Source organism: Emydura macquarii, unplaced genomic scaffold (genome assembly GCF_026122565.2).
Source record: "Emydura macquarii macquarii isolate MOO-44397 ecotype Brisbane River unplaced genomic scaffold, CSIRO-AGI_Emac_v2 contig_2531, whole genome shotgun sequence".
Classification (NCBI taxonomy): domain Eukaryota; kingdom Metazoa; phylum Chordata; order Testudines; family Chelidae; genus Emydura; species Emydura macquarii.
The window spans coordinates 1,955,190-1,973,375 of record NW_027132668.1 but is presented as its reverse complement, the minus strand read 5'-3'; the positions used below and the strand labels follow the sequence as shown (position 1 = coordinate 1,973,375).

The 18,186-nt window shown below is 43.2% G+C and overlaps 1 protein-coding gene across 5 annotated transcripts in view; it reads right to left on the bottom strand.

The window, feature by feature from the left end:
* Positions 1–18,186, bottom strand: part of LOC137163397 (interleukin-1 receptor type 1-like) — a 70,730-nt gene that overhangs the window by 40,608 nt on the left and 11,936 nt on the right. For 2 of the 5 annotated variants that reach the window (XM_067563579.1, XM_067563580.1), the window contains exons 1-2: positions 10,855–10,944; positions 10,242–10,331 (exon numbers count right to left, since the gene is read on the bottom strand). The exons of 1 other annotated variant lie outside the window; for it this stretch is intronic. The gene's annotated coding sequence lies outside the window, so the exon portion shown is untranslated. Of the gene's footprint in view, positions 1–10,241; positions 10,332–10,653; positions 10,778–10,854; positions 10,945–18,186 lie in introns of those variants that run through there. 2 more of the 5 variants (XM_067563582.1, XM_067563581.1) reach the window with 1 other exon arrangement.

Sequence of the window (18,186 nt, the reverse complement as noted above, 5' to 3'; positions counted from 1 at the left end):
ACAGCAATTTCTTCAATACCTATATTTGTTAATGACACCATAATTGAATCTACACCTGATTGTCAGGATTTAGTAGAACAATTTATTCTGAAGTTTAAAGTACCAATTCCAAAATTGGAACACAAATTACAAAATTTGCTGGATAGAAAAGAAATGTGTTTAATTTAAATAAGAATACTAAACCTTTTAAATATTACCTAAGTCAATTTATTGATAAGGATTTATCCATCACCTCATCACTAATGACCCCATGGGGGAGGGAGGGATTTGTAGCATATAGAGATGTTACTTATGTTTATGTAGAAAAGTTGAAATGTAATTAGGCCCAACAACCTATTTCCTAAAAATAGGCTGGTAAAATATGAGTAAAGTGAAGTGAGACAATTAAGAGGCACGTTAAGATAAGTTAGGACATAACCCCCAGCCATGCTGTAAACATGTTTTGGCCCTAAATGTTTTTTTAAAAACGTGTTTTAGATAAAACTTTTGTGTTTTGGAAAATGCTATCAATATTGTTAGGATGATGTTTAATGTTGAATAACCAATCAGAAAGTTGAAAATATTTAATTAAGCTAGCATAAATATAGATATGGTAAAAGGTGGATTTAATGCTAATTAATTATGGGATATTATTATAATTGATTATAAAAAGGGTAGTATGCTGCGGATTTTAGATAGGCTCACCATCCACCATCAAGGTATCATTAGAGAAAGGATTATATCCATTCTCCTCATTGAGGGGCTGATCACCCCTAAATGCATCATTTCATTTTAGAATACGAGTATAAATGCAGAGTATGGGTATATTCATTGTAATGCCTGTTTGCTTAACTAACTTTTATATCAAATGAAGTTTTTAATTTTATCACTCACTGCATCATTCAGAGTTCTCCACTACATTAAATGATCTGTAACCATCCTGGAGGCTTGAACCTTAAATAATTCAGTTTTGTTTTATTCTTTATTTTTAAATTACAAAATGGGAACACTAAAACCTAAGGTTACACCCCAAGGCATAGCTTCAAAAGGATGGATTCAAAATAGGTCATTTGCATTCCCCTTACCCCCAAGTATTTGGTAGGAAATCTGCTTCACATGTATTGTCCCAAAAAAGCCTTTGAAATTCCTAACATCTCCCAGATATTACATTAATACTGTCTTTCTGCTAAAGAAGTTCCATACAATACCATAATAGTATATAAACATTTGCATTTTCTAACAGAATGAACTCCACAGTTATTAAATGGTATTTCAGTAAGGTTTAATTTAATTCCTTAAGATTTGCCCAGGATACTGCCAAATACTGTCATATGTAACACAGGGGCATTCCTGGAGTTGGTCCAAGTGCCAAGTCAAAGTAAAGTTGTTCAAGCAGAAAGTATCTGAAGACAAGAAACCAGGACAAAATTTCCCATAATGCTTCTACCACCTGCCTATACTATAAAAGACTGGACTACATTTTTGCAAATGATGTCACCACCAAACCTAAAGTTGCTATGACAGATAGCACTGCAGAGAACACATTAAGCACCTGTAAAGGGCTCCACTTATTGCAGGTGCACCTCTTTGTGGCTAGATCTGGGAATTAGCTTTTGCCCCCATACTGCACCCATCATTGGCTGGTTTCACTGCAGTCCCTCTCTCTCTTTGTGATTTGAAGTGCTCCCTCTTCATGACTTGGCCCTGCAGTCAGGTCACTATCCAGCCTCCCCTCCCCCCTTCTGGGGTGTGACCCGTCCATGCATAGGGTAGCCCCCTGAAAATGCCAAGGTCAGGGCAGGCTGTAAAAGGAAAGCAGATTCTCCCAACACTGGTGGGTGACACTGAAGTCAGACTTCCTAACCAGCCACAAACAATGCTTCTGATTCCCCACACCGGTTAGCAAGAAGCTAAAATAAAAATATACACAGCCCCCTTTACTGCATTTCAGTTTCTGGCTCCCAATTAGCCATTAGGTCCAGTAAAGAGACCAGTTATTTAAAACTCTATGCTCTTCACCAAAAAGGTTTCTCCTGACCTCAAAGGTTCAGCCACAGTACCAAATCAATGTAAGTTTGGATCTTACCCAAAATACCATGTTGCCAGCCAATCCTTTAGTAACTAAAACTAAAGGTTTATTATAAAAAGAAAAACTATAAGAGAAATGTTAAAGGATTAAAGCAATCACATACATACAAATAATTTGAAAGTCCATATATATCAGGTTTCTAGTAGAATTGTGGAGTTTGCAGGCTTGTATAATCCCTCTGGTATACACCCAGTTCTTTGTTTCACAGCTTCAGTTAAATTGTAGTTGAGTTGATCCAGAGGTAGGTGAAGACTGACTGAAGACTGGCGACTGCAGACAAAATGGATGTGGTGCAGCTGCCTTTTATGTCCTTTAGCCTTTGCCCTGCTGCTTGTGGAAATTTACAGAAATAAGATGGAGTCCAGGGTCACATGAGTGACTGGTGACTCATCAGATATATCACTAGTTTCTCCCCCTGGGCTCATTGTACCTGTGAATTTCCTTAATGGGCCATTAAGCAGGCTAGTGCTGCAGCCATCCTGTCTGTGGTGTTGCCCAGAAACACAGCACAATATGAAATATAGATACGAACATATCCATAACTTCCATTACACATAACACATGAACATAAACATCATCATCTTACTTAACACATTATAGCCTTTCTAACGGTACCTGACATAGCATATTTCACATGAATTATTATGATTCTGATGTATTGATGTTAAAAAATATAATAAATGCCCTCCCCCCTCAAGTCCAGGCAGTGTCACACAGGGTACCAAATTCCCACTGGACAAGATGACCCAATGCTATCTCCCATGGTCTTCCATTCTACCACTAGGTCCTGTGCCATTTCCCAGAGGCTGGTAGGGGAATTCGGGCAACCTGCAACCCCGGGTTCCAACCCAGGGACCCTGTGACTAGCCATCCCAGTCTGATCTGCTCGGACTCAAATCCCAGTTGCTCTTTCCCTGGGCTCCTGCCTACCCCACTTCTCTATCTCTGGGTTTATCACCATAGCTTCCCCTGCTCCCTGCAGCTACTTCACTCCTCTTGGCCTCTTGCCAGATGCCTTAGTGCAGTGCAGGATCCCAGGGCTTACTCTCCCCCCTGGACTCCCTCCTTGCGCCTGACCAACTCCCCTTCCCCTTAGTGAGTGACTGCAGACCCTTTCCATGCACTCCCTCCCACTCTCCCTTCCCAGCTTCATAACCCTAGGCCAATTTATTCCCCAGCTGGGCTTTGTCTGCAACTAGGCCTTATCAATTCCTGGCTCCCCCCTTCCAGGAGCAGCATACAAGATTAATTGGTCCCTTTGGGCCCATATTAACCAGCTCAGGGCTTGCGAAAGATGAACACCCCATCACAGCATCCAAGACAGTACGACAAGGCCCCAACATACCAACAACTACCCCCCAAAATGCCATGTGGGGCCAACCAAGGGGAGAATTATCAGAGCAGCCAAGAACTGTAGGACAATATACAAGGATCCCCTGTGGACAAACATACAGAAACTGCTATGGAGGAGAGCTGTACCAGCACCCTGCCTGAAATTGCTGAAGAGGGAGCAATATAACTGCTTAGAGGGATTTAAACTTTTTTCAGGGGAAGAGGGGAGGGCGGTACAAGTTGTCTGGGTGCTATGCTGGGCTTCTCTCTGCCTGCTTAGAAGTTAACCCCCTCCTGCCCAGCATACAGTACATGCAGTCCATGATAGAGACTTAAAGCTTTATATTTAGACTTCTCTGCAATATCTACTCCCACAACCACTGGCCATCCTTTCCATGTCTGAACCCCCCACTCCCATACCAAGCTGCTTCCTGTTTGCTAGCCTTCCCCCCTCCAGCCACCACGACTCCACACAACCCCTACTCCCCCACACCCTGCCATTGCTGCATGTTCACACCACGGGGGTTAAAAGAGAAATAGGTGTTGTATGAGTCTTTATGGAGCCCCACAACAGAAAGATAAAAGAAATCACTAGGAAAGGTACATTGGCTCACAGTTTCACGAGTGCTAAGCTTTCACAGAAGTTTAGGGAATTCATGGAGGTAACTGCCTCAAATCAGGCTAGAGCTACATCAATTTGCATAGATATTTCAAGACATTACAGTTCATTTGGATACAGAATAATTACTGCAGAATTATATTAGTTTTCCAGTTCACTTTATGCTGAACTCTAGCAATTATACAAAGATAATGTTCCATTTTGGCACAAAGATTGCACGGCAGAGCAGCTGCCAGAGCACACATAGCAAGTGTTTCTTTTTCACTCCTGCACCAGTTGGGGACAAACCATTCATTACTGCATAATCTTTCCATTGCCCCCACTGCCTTTCTGAACAGGACCCTTCTGTCTCTTGTGGACTCACCTCAAGTATAGGTGCACATGTAACTACTAACCTGTCCCCTCCAAATTCCTCTCCACAACCCAAAAAAGAAAAAAAGGCATTTCCCACATATCCACCCATCCAGTAACCAAACAGCCTTTTAAACAAAGGAAGAGAAATATTCAAACATCCTACAGCTTCAAAACCAACTTTTACAACACCGCAGGCACCTATAAAGTGCCTCCACATGTACACCTGTCCATCTCCCACATAAAATACAGGGAGCCCATAATACGGGGAAGTATATTGGAAAACATCTTACCATCTTGAATGGAACCAGGGAACGGGAAGAGGGGATGAGAATAGCATTCCAAAAGTGTGGGAAAAGTAACATTTTTTCACTGTTGGCACAGAGACTATAAGGAGTGGGACAACAAGAAATTGTGTTTTGTCTTATTTCCCTTAACACCTGTAACTGTGTGAAGAGTAGAGTTGTAGCCTACAGAGAGACTCAAATCTCAGAAAAATAAGCTAAAGACAATCTGGTCTGTTCCAGGAAGTATTCAGTTCGTCATAGGGCCACAAAGGCAGAGTACAGAGGGAAGGTTTCCTGGAACATTCTCAAAAGATTAAAATGGAGTACATGGGCCTGGAGAGGACGACGATGCAGATAATGCAGAGGCAAACAACTGTAGTGAAGCATCTTTTGATGCAACCATCACTGTGCCCCAACAGTCCAGTGTCCTGCAAAACAGAGAATATCCCATACTAGGACCACCATTCTACCAACCTAATTACAGGTCCTTCCCACTACATTCAACCACAGAGGAGTAGAAAAAGTTTTTCAAGCACATGACCTTCAGGAGTTTGTGGGCACTCCTTAGCGTGGTCACACCTCAATCCCAGTGTTAAATTTGCACAGCTTGTTTTATTTTATTTTATTTTTAGTGAAGAGGCTCTGTCACTTTCTTGTAAACTCAATAAATGCATTTTCAAATGACTTGTCTGAAAAAGCTGAATTCAGATACAGCTCAACCCACAAATGGCATAATACCCACCAGCCTATACTACTAATTCAAAATAAAATGAACACATTTCTTTGCTTACAGAGCATTCCATAGTCACAATCATATGGCATAAAAGTAGGAGCACAAGGCACCCCAACCCTGTTCCCTTGACCATAAGGCCCAACACAAAATGGGCCACTGTATGCCATTGCACCTCTCTGGTTGCCCATAATTCTGAGAAAGTCTCTTCAGTTCCACCTACTCCCATCCATCCTCCAGGATATCTCTGTTCATTTCACAGATATTGTGCAAAATGCAGAAGGCACTTATAATAGGCACACAATGAGAAAAATCTAGCCTTTTAATAAGCCATCACCATCTCTCTTTCAGCCTGCTAAACGCATACTCCACTGACATTCTGCAACTCCTCCGGGTAAGGTCAACTCCTTTTTCTTGCCCAACTGTCCAGCATAAAGCTTCATAAGCCAAGGAAGCATAGGGTAAACTGGATCCCCAAGAATGAGAGGGGGAATCACAATACCATTAATGGTTCAGTGTTTCAAGGAGCAAAAGTTTCCTTGCTCATTCCAGCAAACAGGCTGGAGTTTCTACATATCTTTTCATCATGAACCTTTCCAGACCACCCCACATTAATAGAGGTGAATCTTCTATGGCAATCAATCAGGCCTGGCAGCACCATGGATAGATACCCTTTGTCAACAGGAAGGGGTATGTCTACACTGCAACTGGGAGGCGTGACTGAAACATGTATAGGCATATCTGAGCTACCTTTGATCTAGCTAGATCTAAAGCGGCTCACACTCTATTACATACTCAGGTTCCCGGATATGCTGGGATAGCCCTTGCTGCCACAGTTTCACTACTTTCATTATTTGAGCCACTTTTGATCTAGCTAGATCAAAGCTAGCTCAGGTATGTCTACACATGCTGCAATCACACCTTCCAATTGCCATGCAGACATACCCGAAGTCTCTGGCATGATGTAGAATAGGCATATGTCCCCCATCAATAGCCACTGGTTAACTACTGAATGGTAACAACTGAGGCATGCAAGCTTCCAGATAGTGATGGCAACATGCTGAGGGGAACTTATGTTAATCTTCTGCCTTGGCAGTCTGGGATGAGTTCTCTGCATTTTTCTGGGAAAGTTGCCCTCATCGTCCTGAAGTTCTGTCATGACTAAGTTATCCCAGTTCTGTATCAACACCCTTTCCTGCCAATCACTACAACTTGGCTGAGCCCAGCAGCAAGTACTCCATCAAGTACCCAGTGTTCCAGGTACATGCTATGAAGAAGCAACTGCTCAATTTTATCCTCGTCCTCCAGTAGCTGTACTGCCACAGCATAACAGACCTATGGAATCTCAGAGTCAAACCCCTCCACCTGCACAACCTAAAATGCATGTGCATCATCCTTCTTATATACGATTGTCATGATGCTGGTACCCAGCGGTGGGTCCTCCATGCTGCCTGACACCAGCTGCAAAATGAATGGATGCCAGGAGAGGAATCACAGAAGTTTGTTAGTTTGACCCAAAGTCCCAGAACAGCTGGAGTTTCTGGTAAGGATCCCAGAACATAGCACGCAAAAAAAAACATACAGTGGACCAACAGAATGACACACCGTGGACTATCTGCCCAGAATGCTAGTCAGTCACTTGGAACTAAACACAGAGCTGTATGGATGCAATGATTAACAACAAAAGCACCATACCACAGCGGTGTGGCCACACTTCAGTTAAGTCCCTGCATTTAGAGTGAACAAACTACACAGATGTAAAAATCACCACATAGACATAGCCTAGGTGTTATGGCTGTGAAGAAAGCTTTAAAAACATGAATCAAGCATAACCAACACAGTGATGTCTGCTTGAGTCTCTGCAGAGATCCTGAAACAATAGCTGAGACTGAGGCAGTTCACCCCTCTAAGAACGTGTCAATATGAGAAAGTTACACTGATTTAACTAAAGGTGTAATTTTAAACCAGTTTAGTTAAATCTATGCAAAAGACTTCATGGACCCTTTATTTTGGCTTAAACCAGGTCTTTTTCAGTTTAGCCTGGAGTTATTTAGGAATCTCTGTTTAAGCTAAACCAAAGCAAGCTACTCAAACAAAAATAAGTGTGTCCACAGGGATTTGCACTGGTTAAAATAATTTTAAACACTGGTTTAAGTTCAACTTTCTTACATAGACAAGGCTTAAACTACTACAAGTTTAAATGTAACTCAGACAACAACGACTCAGATTTTTGCTGAAGTCCCTGATGAAATCCTACGCAGGTGAGATAGATTCCCACAGAGGGCCATAACTGCACATAACACTAATTTTATGGGCTCAGTCTAGTTTCTAGCTATCTCATCACCACAAGCCCTTTTCAGAACAAATGATAATGATGCCCAAGGGAGATTGTCAAGTTTCCATATGCAGCTCTGCCAGTGCACATCAAACTTGACAATCTCTCACCCAATCAGTACCTCACTCTAATCAATATTTGATACTGGAGCTTGGAAAAAATCCACTCCCCAGTGGCTAGTGATGCTTTCTCTAGTGAATGAAGAGGCCAATGCTATATCCTTCTGAAGAATTTCAGCATTCATTTAACATATTAAAATTCTAGCTCTTATTGTTAAAAATAACCCTATACATGAAAATCAGTACACTGTTGTCTCCAGAGTTTTCACTGACTTGCTTAATGCTTTGCCAAGCAGCACTGAAAAATTAATAAGACTGATAGATTTCATCGCCAGTATTCAGTGTGATTGTTAAAAATCATGTCAGTTTCATACTGCTAACCTTTCTGGGACAGCTATGAGCAGAGGCAGAGTCAAAGTCAAACTGGAATTACTCACAGGAGACAACCACCCAAAAAACAAAAAGTAACAGAGACTTCCTTGCTCCTATTTCTTGCATCAGTCATTACACAGTCAACTTCAACATGACAGAAAGTGCACCCATGCACAAAGAAAATAATTATATATGTTAATCAAAAAAAGCCATTCTAACTATGTATCATTCTGAGGTATCTTGTTACAGATTCAGCATTCTGGACTTTTTTGCATACACTGCCCAACAAAGCAGAGAAAGTAGTAAAGTATTAAGGACAAATTCAATTAAGTTAACCAACATTAAGTCTGCTTATTAGTCATTTCAAATATAGGGTTTCTGGTGATTTTTAGGGGATTTCAAACGTCTATTCCAAAATTTGTCTCGTTTCCTGCTACAAAAACTTCCAATTATGACATTGAAACTGTGCAGTACTGCCACAATTTTAGTTTCTAAACATGATTTCCTCCCTTTGTTTGTGCACAGTGATACCTTATTTGAAAGTAGATAATACAAACCTAAAATAAAAATCACTGATTAGCAAGGAATCCAATTATTTGATGCTTTACATTTTTTGGTTTTCCTAGACATCCTAGTCATGCAAATACATACAGGAAATCCAAAACAAATAAATAAAACTAAAATACAACCCAATTTAACCCAGACACTAGAGATGGGTCAAATTTTTTGGGTTAATAGTTTATTCACTGAAAAATGTAGTTTCAAATCACCATAGTCGCAAATTTGAAAAAACTGAATGGGCTAGATTCACAGAATGAGTGCTCTGTTGCCCAAGGTGGAAAACCCAAGTTCTAGTTTCTGCTTCTGAGCAGGAAAATCTCACATCCCAGGTGAGTGCCTTAACCACTAGACTGTTAGTACAAAGGCAGAACTGACATCACCAGTTTTGTGAATCTAGTTCTTCATTTCCCTTGCTTTTACTTTAAAAAGCAAAGGGTTAAAAATGCCCCAAAACAAAATATTCCATTCAACAAACAATAAGATTGTTACCTTTGTCAATTCACCAAAAAATCCCAACTGGTTTTAGTCAAACCAAATCTCTGTTTCTCTGGAACTGCCAGTGAACCAAAAAAAATCAGTTTTTCCCCACAGCTCTAACCGAATTTCCTAGGCTCAAAACTTAGTAGTCTACTGTTCACATTAGCAAGCAGCTTATCCAAATTTGTGGCCCCAAACAGAAAAGAAATGTGGTAGTTTCTATTAGCAAATGAGACATACTATACTGAAGTCAATGCAGAAACAGAACTGCTCTCTGTAAATCAAAGTAGCAATTCATATGGTGACAAACTATACACCTTTGAAAGCTTTCCAACGGTAGTATCTTTTTGCACATATTCACTGTTTCCCTGAAAATCTTTTTACGTGACATTCTTTTCCATCAGATAAATCCAGTTTGATTCATCAGTAGCATTTGAGGAAAACAGTAAGAAATTGGTCTTGAAACTAACATCAAATACTGAAATATGAACTCGAAAAAGCCAATGTTTCACCGGTTTCAGAAAGAAGCCAAATTTCAACTGATTAATGGCATCTATTCCAAAATAAAACAGTCACAGAGATACTAACTCCTGTCACACCACCTCCATATTTCCTTGTATTAATGATAAGTTAAAAACTCAAGAAAAGGCACCTATTTTTGTGAAATTATTTATCATGTCTAGTCCTTACTATAGGTGCTGCCGCACCCCCTGGCTTGTATTTCCATTAAATACAGGGTTTACAGTTTGATTCAAGGGCTCTCGGCACCCCCACTATAAAAATTGTTCTAGCACCCCTGGTCCTTAAATCAAGTCATTTTTATAGTGCACTCAACTTGCCAGTGATGCACCTCTCCTGTTCCTAATTTCCCTGCCACTAACGGACAGGGAAGAAGGTGATGTAAACTTGCAGGGAATGAATTAACCACCCACCCACAGAGGCGGAGAAGAAAATAGATATCCTGGAGCATCACACCCAGGAGCTGTAAGAAAAGCGTCACAACCCCGTCACAAGCCCACAGGGCTGTAGCTTAGGGCAGTGGTTTTCTACCTGTGCTCAGCGGATGCCTGGGAGACCAGCGACTCCGTCTAAGATTTCCAAAGGGGTCCGCACCTCCGGCCAAAACTCTTTGAGGGCGGTCTGCAAATGAAAAAAGGCTGAAAACCACCGACTTCTCCGGCATCCAGAGGCGTTTCTGGGCCCGCCTGCTCCCAGCTAGATCCCAGCAGTTCACGCAGGGCAGGGGCTGCAGCAGCACCAGAGACTCTGCGGCAGATGTTGCGCTGCCAGGTCTCAGGGCAGCCCCCGGCCCCGCGCGGGCTGTATTAAGGGCTCCCCGCCCCCGGGGCGGGAATCCAGGCATTTGCGGGCTTCTCGGGGGAGAGGAGGGGGTGTTTCAAGGAAGAGGAGCCGCGGGGCAGAGCCAGGGAGCAAGGCTGGGGCCAGCCCACCTCTGACTCACCCGGGATCCAGCAGAGGCGCTGGGTCCCCGGCAAGCCGCTCTCCCCCCGCCGCCCCTCAAAGCCCACGGCCGGCTCCGCGTCCCCCGGCGCTCGCGGGGCTGCAGAGAGGCCGCTGCTCCCGGCCTCCCGAGCAGAGCCCAGCCCAGCCGAGCAGAGCCCGCCGCACGCCGAGGGGCTGCGAGCTCCCGCCACCCGCTCACCTCTGTCCGGGCGCCGCTGGCCGCACATCAGCCCGGCTGGCTCGCGGCTGCCTCCAGCTCCGGGGCGGGAGGCGCCCCGCCGGCCGGGTCAAGCGCGCTCCGCCCCCAGGGCTTCAGCACGGAGCCTGGCCCCGCCCCAGCGAGCGTCTCTCCTCCCCCTTCCCCCCCAGGCGCCGTCCTTCTGTGCTGGGGCCACGCCGGAGCCCGAGGCCAGCCGGGACTCGGTCAGAGCTCGAGTGAGCCTTGCGGTGACGCCGCTTCCTCTGCCTGCAGACAGCCCGACGAGGCGGCCGGGGCCCTAGTCCCGTCCGGCTCCGGTGTCCGACCTGCCCGCTCCGTTCCCAGCCCTGCCCCGTGACTCGGCGGAGCTGAGTTTAAAGTGCAGCTCAGGCTCGGAGGAGCAGGGGGAAGCTGGAGCTCCACGGCCCAGAGGGGCTAGAAGGGGGGAGATTTGCTTCCGTCCCTTGGCTGATGAATCTTCCTTTCCTCCCCAAACTGCTTCCCCCAGCCCACAGGCTGTCCCCTCACATCGAGTGTAGCCCAGTCCCAGCCACAAGTCCTCCTGTAACTACACTTCCCTGGAGTGCTTTATAAGTGGAAGGCAGAGCAGGGTAGCTCACAGCTGGTTCAGTTCACAGCATAGGAAGCCCCTGCTCGTGTGATGGTGTTGTATTAGCACAATAAAACACGGCAGGATTTGATTTTTAGTCATAAATTTCAGTTTCACTGTAAGCACTTTAGCCGTAGCCCTGGTGATCCCAGAAGAGACAAGCTGGGTGAGGTAATATCTTATATTGGGCCAACTTGTGTCGCCACACACCCACCCACAACCACACACACACACCCCTCCTCCCCCAAGTAAATAAAATGATTCTTAAGAAATTATTAAATTAAGGCTATTTAGCCCTGGTCTACCTGTAGGTCAGCCTAGCTCAGGATAGATGAAAAATTCACAGAAGAAGAATTTTGTCACTTCTCGGAGAGGTGGATTAGCTACATTGACGTAGGAATGTAGAGTAGCACACTAGGGTGGCACAGCTGTAGCTCCCACAGTGTATGCATGTCTTTACTTTGAGATGTTGACAAAGCAAGGCTATGAAGCTTTATCTTTTTGAATCTCAATACCTACTGTCATTTAATAATTGTCTGACCCTCCCCCAATAATTTCCCACAACTGTGCAAAAGTAAATACAAATATTTTGAAATGCCTAAACATAAACATTGATATTATCCGTTGAAATGATAAAAAAGTAAAATTGAATTCCATCAAGCCTAAATATGACACACCTTGGGGAATGCTTATTAAACAGACATTACTAAAAGTGCCCAGCTTACTTCAGAGTCTGAAACCCCCTCTGTAGAACTAGATACTTACAGTTAACTAGTGGCAAATTAGGTTGTAAGAACATGGAACTTTGCACATCATCTGGATACATGCACACAGAGGACTGACTGCCAAAAAACATCTCCAACAATTCCAAGAAATTTTTACAGTAGTATGAGAGACTAATTGGAAAGTGATCTCACAGTCCGATACAAATGTGTTTCCACCACTCACTGCATCATTTGTCTACGGCATAGTGGACTCATATATTTACAATATACCTCCACTGTTATTGTCAGTAACTTCCCGCTAAAGATAAGTCAATACATCGTGACCCTATTTTCAAAATAAAAAACTGGATCACTTGTCTGGCATTTCTTTTTAGAATCATGAAACAAAAGAGTCATACAAAAGACAAAAATACACTTTACCAAAAAAAAAGTGTGCTGCCAATAATGATATTTGCATATTTCTACAGGTGGAGGATTTTTCTTGGTAAGAGTGTTCTACATAAACTCATCATAAAACTCCAAATGTGTCACTAGTAGTCATACTGAGCAAAAGAAATTTTTATAGCATCTGCTCTCATTCAACTTGTCTGTTCACTTTAGGCCTATTTTTTCATGGTGTTACAACTTGCCCAGAACCCTACTGTACAGTCAGTCTATTGCAAGTGGTCCCAGTAGTTGCTCTGTCCAGCTATGATGGGGTCCCCTGGGGTGCAACCTGAAAACTGTGGGAACGCCATGCCCTCTTCACTCTCCAGCCTGGGCTGTCCTGCACAATGCCCTAGTGACAAGCAGCAAGCCTCTCCAGGCACCATTATCATCTAGCCCAATGGTGTGCAGAACACCGCACCCAGCTAGATCGCATGAATGTTAACCCAGGTTGCCTCTTACTCTGTGATGCAGTCAGCAAGCTACACTTACACAGCCATCTACAGGCAGAGACCCACCCAACTTAAGCCTGGTCTACACTGGAGACCCTCTGGGTCCCTGATTCTTTACCTCTGAACTCACCTCCAATCCTGTTTCTTCAGTTGTTGTCTCCAATCAATTGATGCCTTGGTCCAGTGCTTCCTCCCACTTACTTGAAGGGGGGAGGGTTGGTTTTGGGTGATCCCCCCCAGTACTTCAAGTAGTACTAACTCCCAGTGTGGATACTTAGGGTATGACTCCACTGCAATTAAAAATCCACAGCTGGCCCATGCCAGCTGATTTGATCTCGCAGGGCTCTGGCTAATGGGCTGTTTAAATTGCAGTGTGCACATTCCGGCTCAGGCTGAACCCTGGGCTCTAGGACCCTGTGAGGTGGGAGGAGCCTGAATGTCTATGCTGCAATTAAATAGCACCTTAGCCCAAGCCCTGCAACCATGAGTCAGCTGGCACGGGTCTGCTGTGGATGTCTAATTGCAGTGTAGAGATATCCTTATTGTGCGTTAAAAGAGCACTCCTGCAGTTAGCTTAGGCTGCAGTTATCTCTGCCCCCTTGTGCATGTGCATTACATGCAGTTTTAGTTATGCTAAGGTCTCTCAAATACAAATAGTCTATGTTAACTGAACCAGGGTAAATGGGGAACTGATTTTAGGGCCCTTCTAAAAAGGATTAAAATTTTGCCAGAAAAAGAGGAAGGGAGATACAAGAGACAAGAGAGAGAGCTGTTCAGGGGAAGGATAATGGATATTAAAAGAGTTACATAATGGGAATAGAGATATACATATAAATGTCATTGAGGAGATGGTGCATTGCGGCAATATAATCAAGATTTGTGCCAGAATATAGCTTTTGACACAAATTGTCCAAAGCCATAATATGATCTTTAAATAAAACTTAATTTTCCTCCTCTGAGAAATGTATCATTTTTGAATGTGAGGTAAATCAAAAACCACATATAACTCCCACCACTAGTTATACCACAGTGGACACTAGGATTAGCACTTTAGCTGTGACATACACAAGCTATGCAAGGTCATGGTTTGGTTTACTACATATTGCACTTTTAAATATGAGGAGTTTGCTAGGGGCAAACAATGGAGCAGGCAATACTAGATTAGAGTCACACATAATGCAGCATTTTGAATACATTTAAGAGGAACAAGACAGGTGTCAAGAAGGCCAGCTAGGAGAAGTTGATAGTAGTCAAGATGAGAGACGAGAATCTGACAGAGTTTGAACAGGGTGGGCAGAGAGAGCATGTCAGATCTTGGAAATGTTATGGAGGAAGAAGCAACAATATCTGAATGCCTGGATGTGTGGGGCTAGAGATAGACAGAGATGCCACAGTCATATTCAAAGATGAATCCCAGGGTATGGTCCTGAGTGAAAGGAAGGCTGGGAGTTGTGTCAACAGGGATGAAGAGATAAGAAAGGGAGGGTTTGCAGGAGGAAAACAAGGGAGTCAGATTGGGCCATATTAAGTTTAAGTTGGTAGATTTCCATGAGGGTATGTCAGAAACACTGGCTGAGAAAATTGAAATGCATGGAGTGTGTGCATGCAATCAAAGAAAGGCATCCCTTCCAGGTATGAACCAAATATTCTCAAAACAAATTAATGACAGATCTTTGGTTCAGAATCCTATTTAAATTAGCATCTTCAGGCCCTACTTAGCTTGTGATATTGCAGAAATTGCCGATTCTGAACTATTAGGCTTCCACCACAGTTTTGACAGTGGGAGAGAGATTAGGCCAGGCGGCAAGTTGTAGATCTAGGGCACCAAGCAGCCACTTGCTTTAATGTTTTCTGAGCAATATGCCCAGTCTTACTGCCCTGGCAAAGTCAGCCTTTTCACAAATTACTCCCCAGTCAGTCCCCAATGCCCCCAAAATATACTGATCACAATGTAATACCAACAATTTTCAAACATTTTTTACTGACTCTCCCAATCCATGCCACAGAAACCATTAATGAAACTTAGCCAAATTCTAGCAATCCTGCCTGTGATATATTTTCATTGTAGCATGGGCACAAGTTCCTGTGCTACCATTGGCCTGCTACTGCTGTTCTGCTGCTACAGCCTTCATCTGAAACAGAAACACTCATAAACAGGCTGGGAGAACTGGAGTTGTTGAAAAATGAAGGAAAAGCTTAAGGGGAAACTGTCAAGTTTAAAAAAAAATTGTTTTTAATGTCCTTATCTGCTTTACAAATAACACTGTAAAACAATCTTTAAAATCTGTTATGGTACTTGTTCACTATTTTTTCACTCTCAGCTTGGATAATGAATATATAGTCCTGGACACAGGATAGTCAGTTTCAGTTTGGTTCTAGTCAATTTTCCTTTCAGGTTCTCATGCACTGGCACAGAGGTTCTCAGATTTGTTCATAGTGTAATCCCCTTCCTTAACAAAGAAATTTTCCTCTAGATCACCTCCCCTGCTGGCCCCACATCTTTCCTGTATCATATGTTGGTTACATAGAAAATAACAGGCAAATTTTAGACTATTTATTTAGTATTGCTGGTGATGCTATTTGGTGCCCCCTCATTTTGGATTTCTGCTATTTATTTACATGTCCTGGGTACAGGACTTTACATTAGTACCTCTCCCTAAACCTTGTCTTCTTGCTCTGACTCCTTTTCCTTTGGGTATGTCTACACTGCAATCGGGAGGTGTGATCACACTGTATTTAGACATAAGTGAGCCAGCTTGGAACTAGATTGTGAAGATATGTACACATGCTGCAATCATAACTCCCAATTGCAGTGTAAACATGCTCTGAATATACATTCCTTGACATCTCCATTCTGAAAAATCCTGCCTTTGAACCTCTCCCTCCCTCTCTCTTTCTCCCCTCTCCACATCCCCCCAGCTATGGTCCTATCTCCCTAATCCCCTTCACCTCCAGATTTATTGAGCAGAATGTGTGCCGCCACTGTATTAACTTCCTCACCCCAAAGGCACTCTTGGATCCACTTCAGTCTAGTTTCCTCCTCCTCCACTTTACAAAAGTTGCTCTTGACAAAGTCTCAGATGACCTTTTTTTGGCTAAATGTCGAGACCTGTGCTCCACCCTCGTCTGCTAGACCTTTCCACTGTCTTTAGCACTGTTGATCACTCACTCTCCTTGTACACCGTGACCCTGGGCTTCCATGATTATCCTATCTTTTTTCTCCTCCGCGGTCTGCTGCTCTTCCAGCATTTCATTCAGTGGACTCCAGCAGAGGGATCCATTCTTTGCTCCCTCCTCTTTACCCTTTTCACAGTATCCGCGAGTGATCTCATCTGCTCATGTAAGTTTAACTCTATGTCAATGCCTGAGATATACTCTGCCATTTCGCACCTATCGCCTTACATTTGTCAAGTTCATCTAATTTTCAGGGAGGGACCTGTTTTTTCTGTGAAGCACAAAATACACTAATGGGATTATAAAATAATACATAATAATAATATTCTCCCCTTCCTACCTTAAGCCTAATACCATCCTGCTTTAATAATTAAAAGAAACCTGACCCCCCCAAAAAAATCCAACCCACAAAGCTGTCATAGACAGTGCAAAGAGCTATTTTTTAAAATGTAGTTGGCCAACAAAGTCCTTAGAAACTAAGTGAGCCCTGGGATGGATTAAAAATAGTGAAAAGCTTCACTGCTTGCAAATCAATTGGATGTTTCACCCCTGTGATGCAAGTAGCTCTAGAACAGGGGTGGGCAAACCACAGCCCACAGGCCACATACAGCCTGTCAGAGCATTTAATCAGACTCTCCAGCTCAACCGATGCTCTGTGGAAAGGTTGCGGAACAAACTGTGCAGCGCGGCAGCGGGGGCCACTCCCCCTCCCAGCCCTGCTCCTTCCCCCCCACACATGGGCCGAGCGGCGCCCTGACTGGAGCCGCTCCCGGCCCCAAGCAGTACCGTGCAGTGGCCGCTCCCCCCTGTGCAGCCCCGCCCCTTCCCCCTTCCCCTTGGTATGACCCACCATACAATTTCTACATGCAGATGTGGCCCTCAGGCCAAAACATTTGCCCACCCCTGTTCTAGAAACTACTTATATTGCTCAACCAAGCATAGTTTGAGAGCCACTGTACTAACAGAAAACTGGGATTGCAAACATTGCAGTGGAAAAGGTTTTGGTTTAAAAAATGAAAAAGATTCCATTGGCATTTTTAATAGAAACATATCTAGTGGTCACAGAGCTTATTTATTTATTTATTTTATTGATTGATTGATTAATAAAAGCTTATTTTTATAAAACCTAAAATTAGGTTTATTGCAAATGTAAAAAGTTAACATTGCACAACAAGGTCACTGGGGCATTTTAAAGGTTTCTTGATGAGCTGATTGTCAACTAAGAGTGTAGTTATACAAACTCAAGTAGTACATCGTCCATAAAATAAAGGATGTGACTTCAATCGGGGAAGCACTATGACAGCAGTGTGGAAAGCTGCACTGACATTATTAGAATGGTACCAGCACAAAGTGCTAATATTTTTGTGGTTGGCCAACTTCCTTCCTCTCTCTCTTATACATACTAAAGTGTGGGATTACTAAGTATTGCTGTAGTACGAATAATTAAACCAGTGTCAGCACTGCCACTGTTCCGGTATTAGTTTCTGCTTGAGAACAGATTTTTTTAATTATTATTAAATATTTTAGAAATATTTTTGTGTTCCACTCTGTGAACACGGGTAGCTGGGAACAGGGCTAGATGTTTCCCACATCCCTCTCCACCCTTGGTGACTGCCTTTCAAATGTCTCTCATTTTGATAGACATCAATCATTTAGAATTCCCTAAGTTTCTCACAAATTTGGTGTCCCCTCACTTTTATTATTGAAAATTATTTACTTGAGCAATAAAGAATCTTAACACTGAGGTGATGGAAACATGTAAGAGCAGTGCAGTCAAATGTGCAGCGTACCCTCCTGCTGATTTGCTATCAGCAGGTGGAGAACTGCTCTCACTGTGCAGTGATTGTATGGGATCGCATGAAATATATTACATCAAATATGCATAAACCAAAGCCATACTTCAAAATTGCTCTGAAAGATTATCAAATCTAAGCAGAGTAAAGTA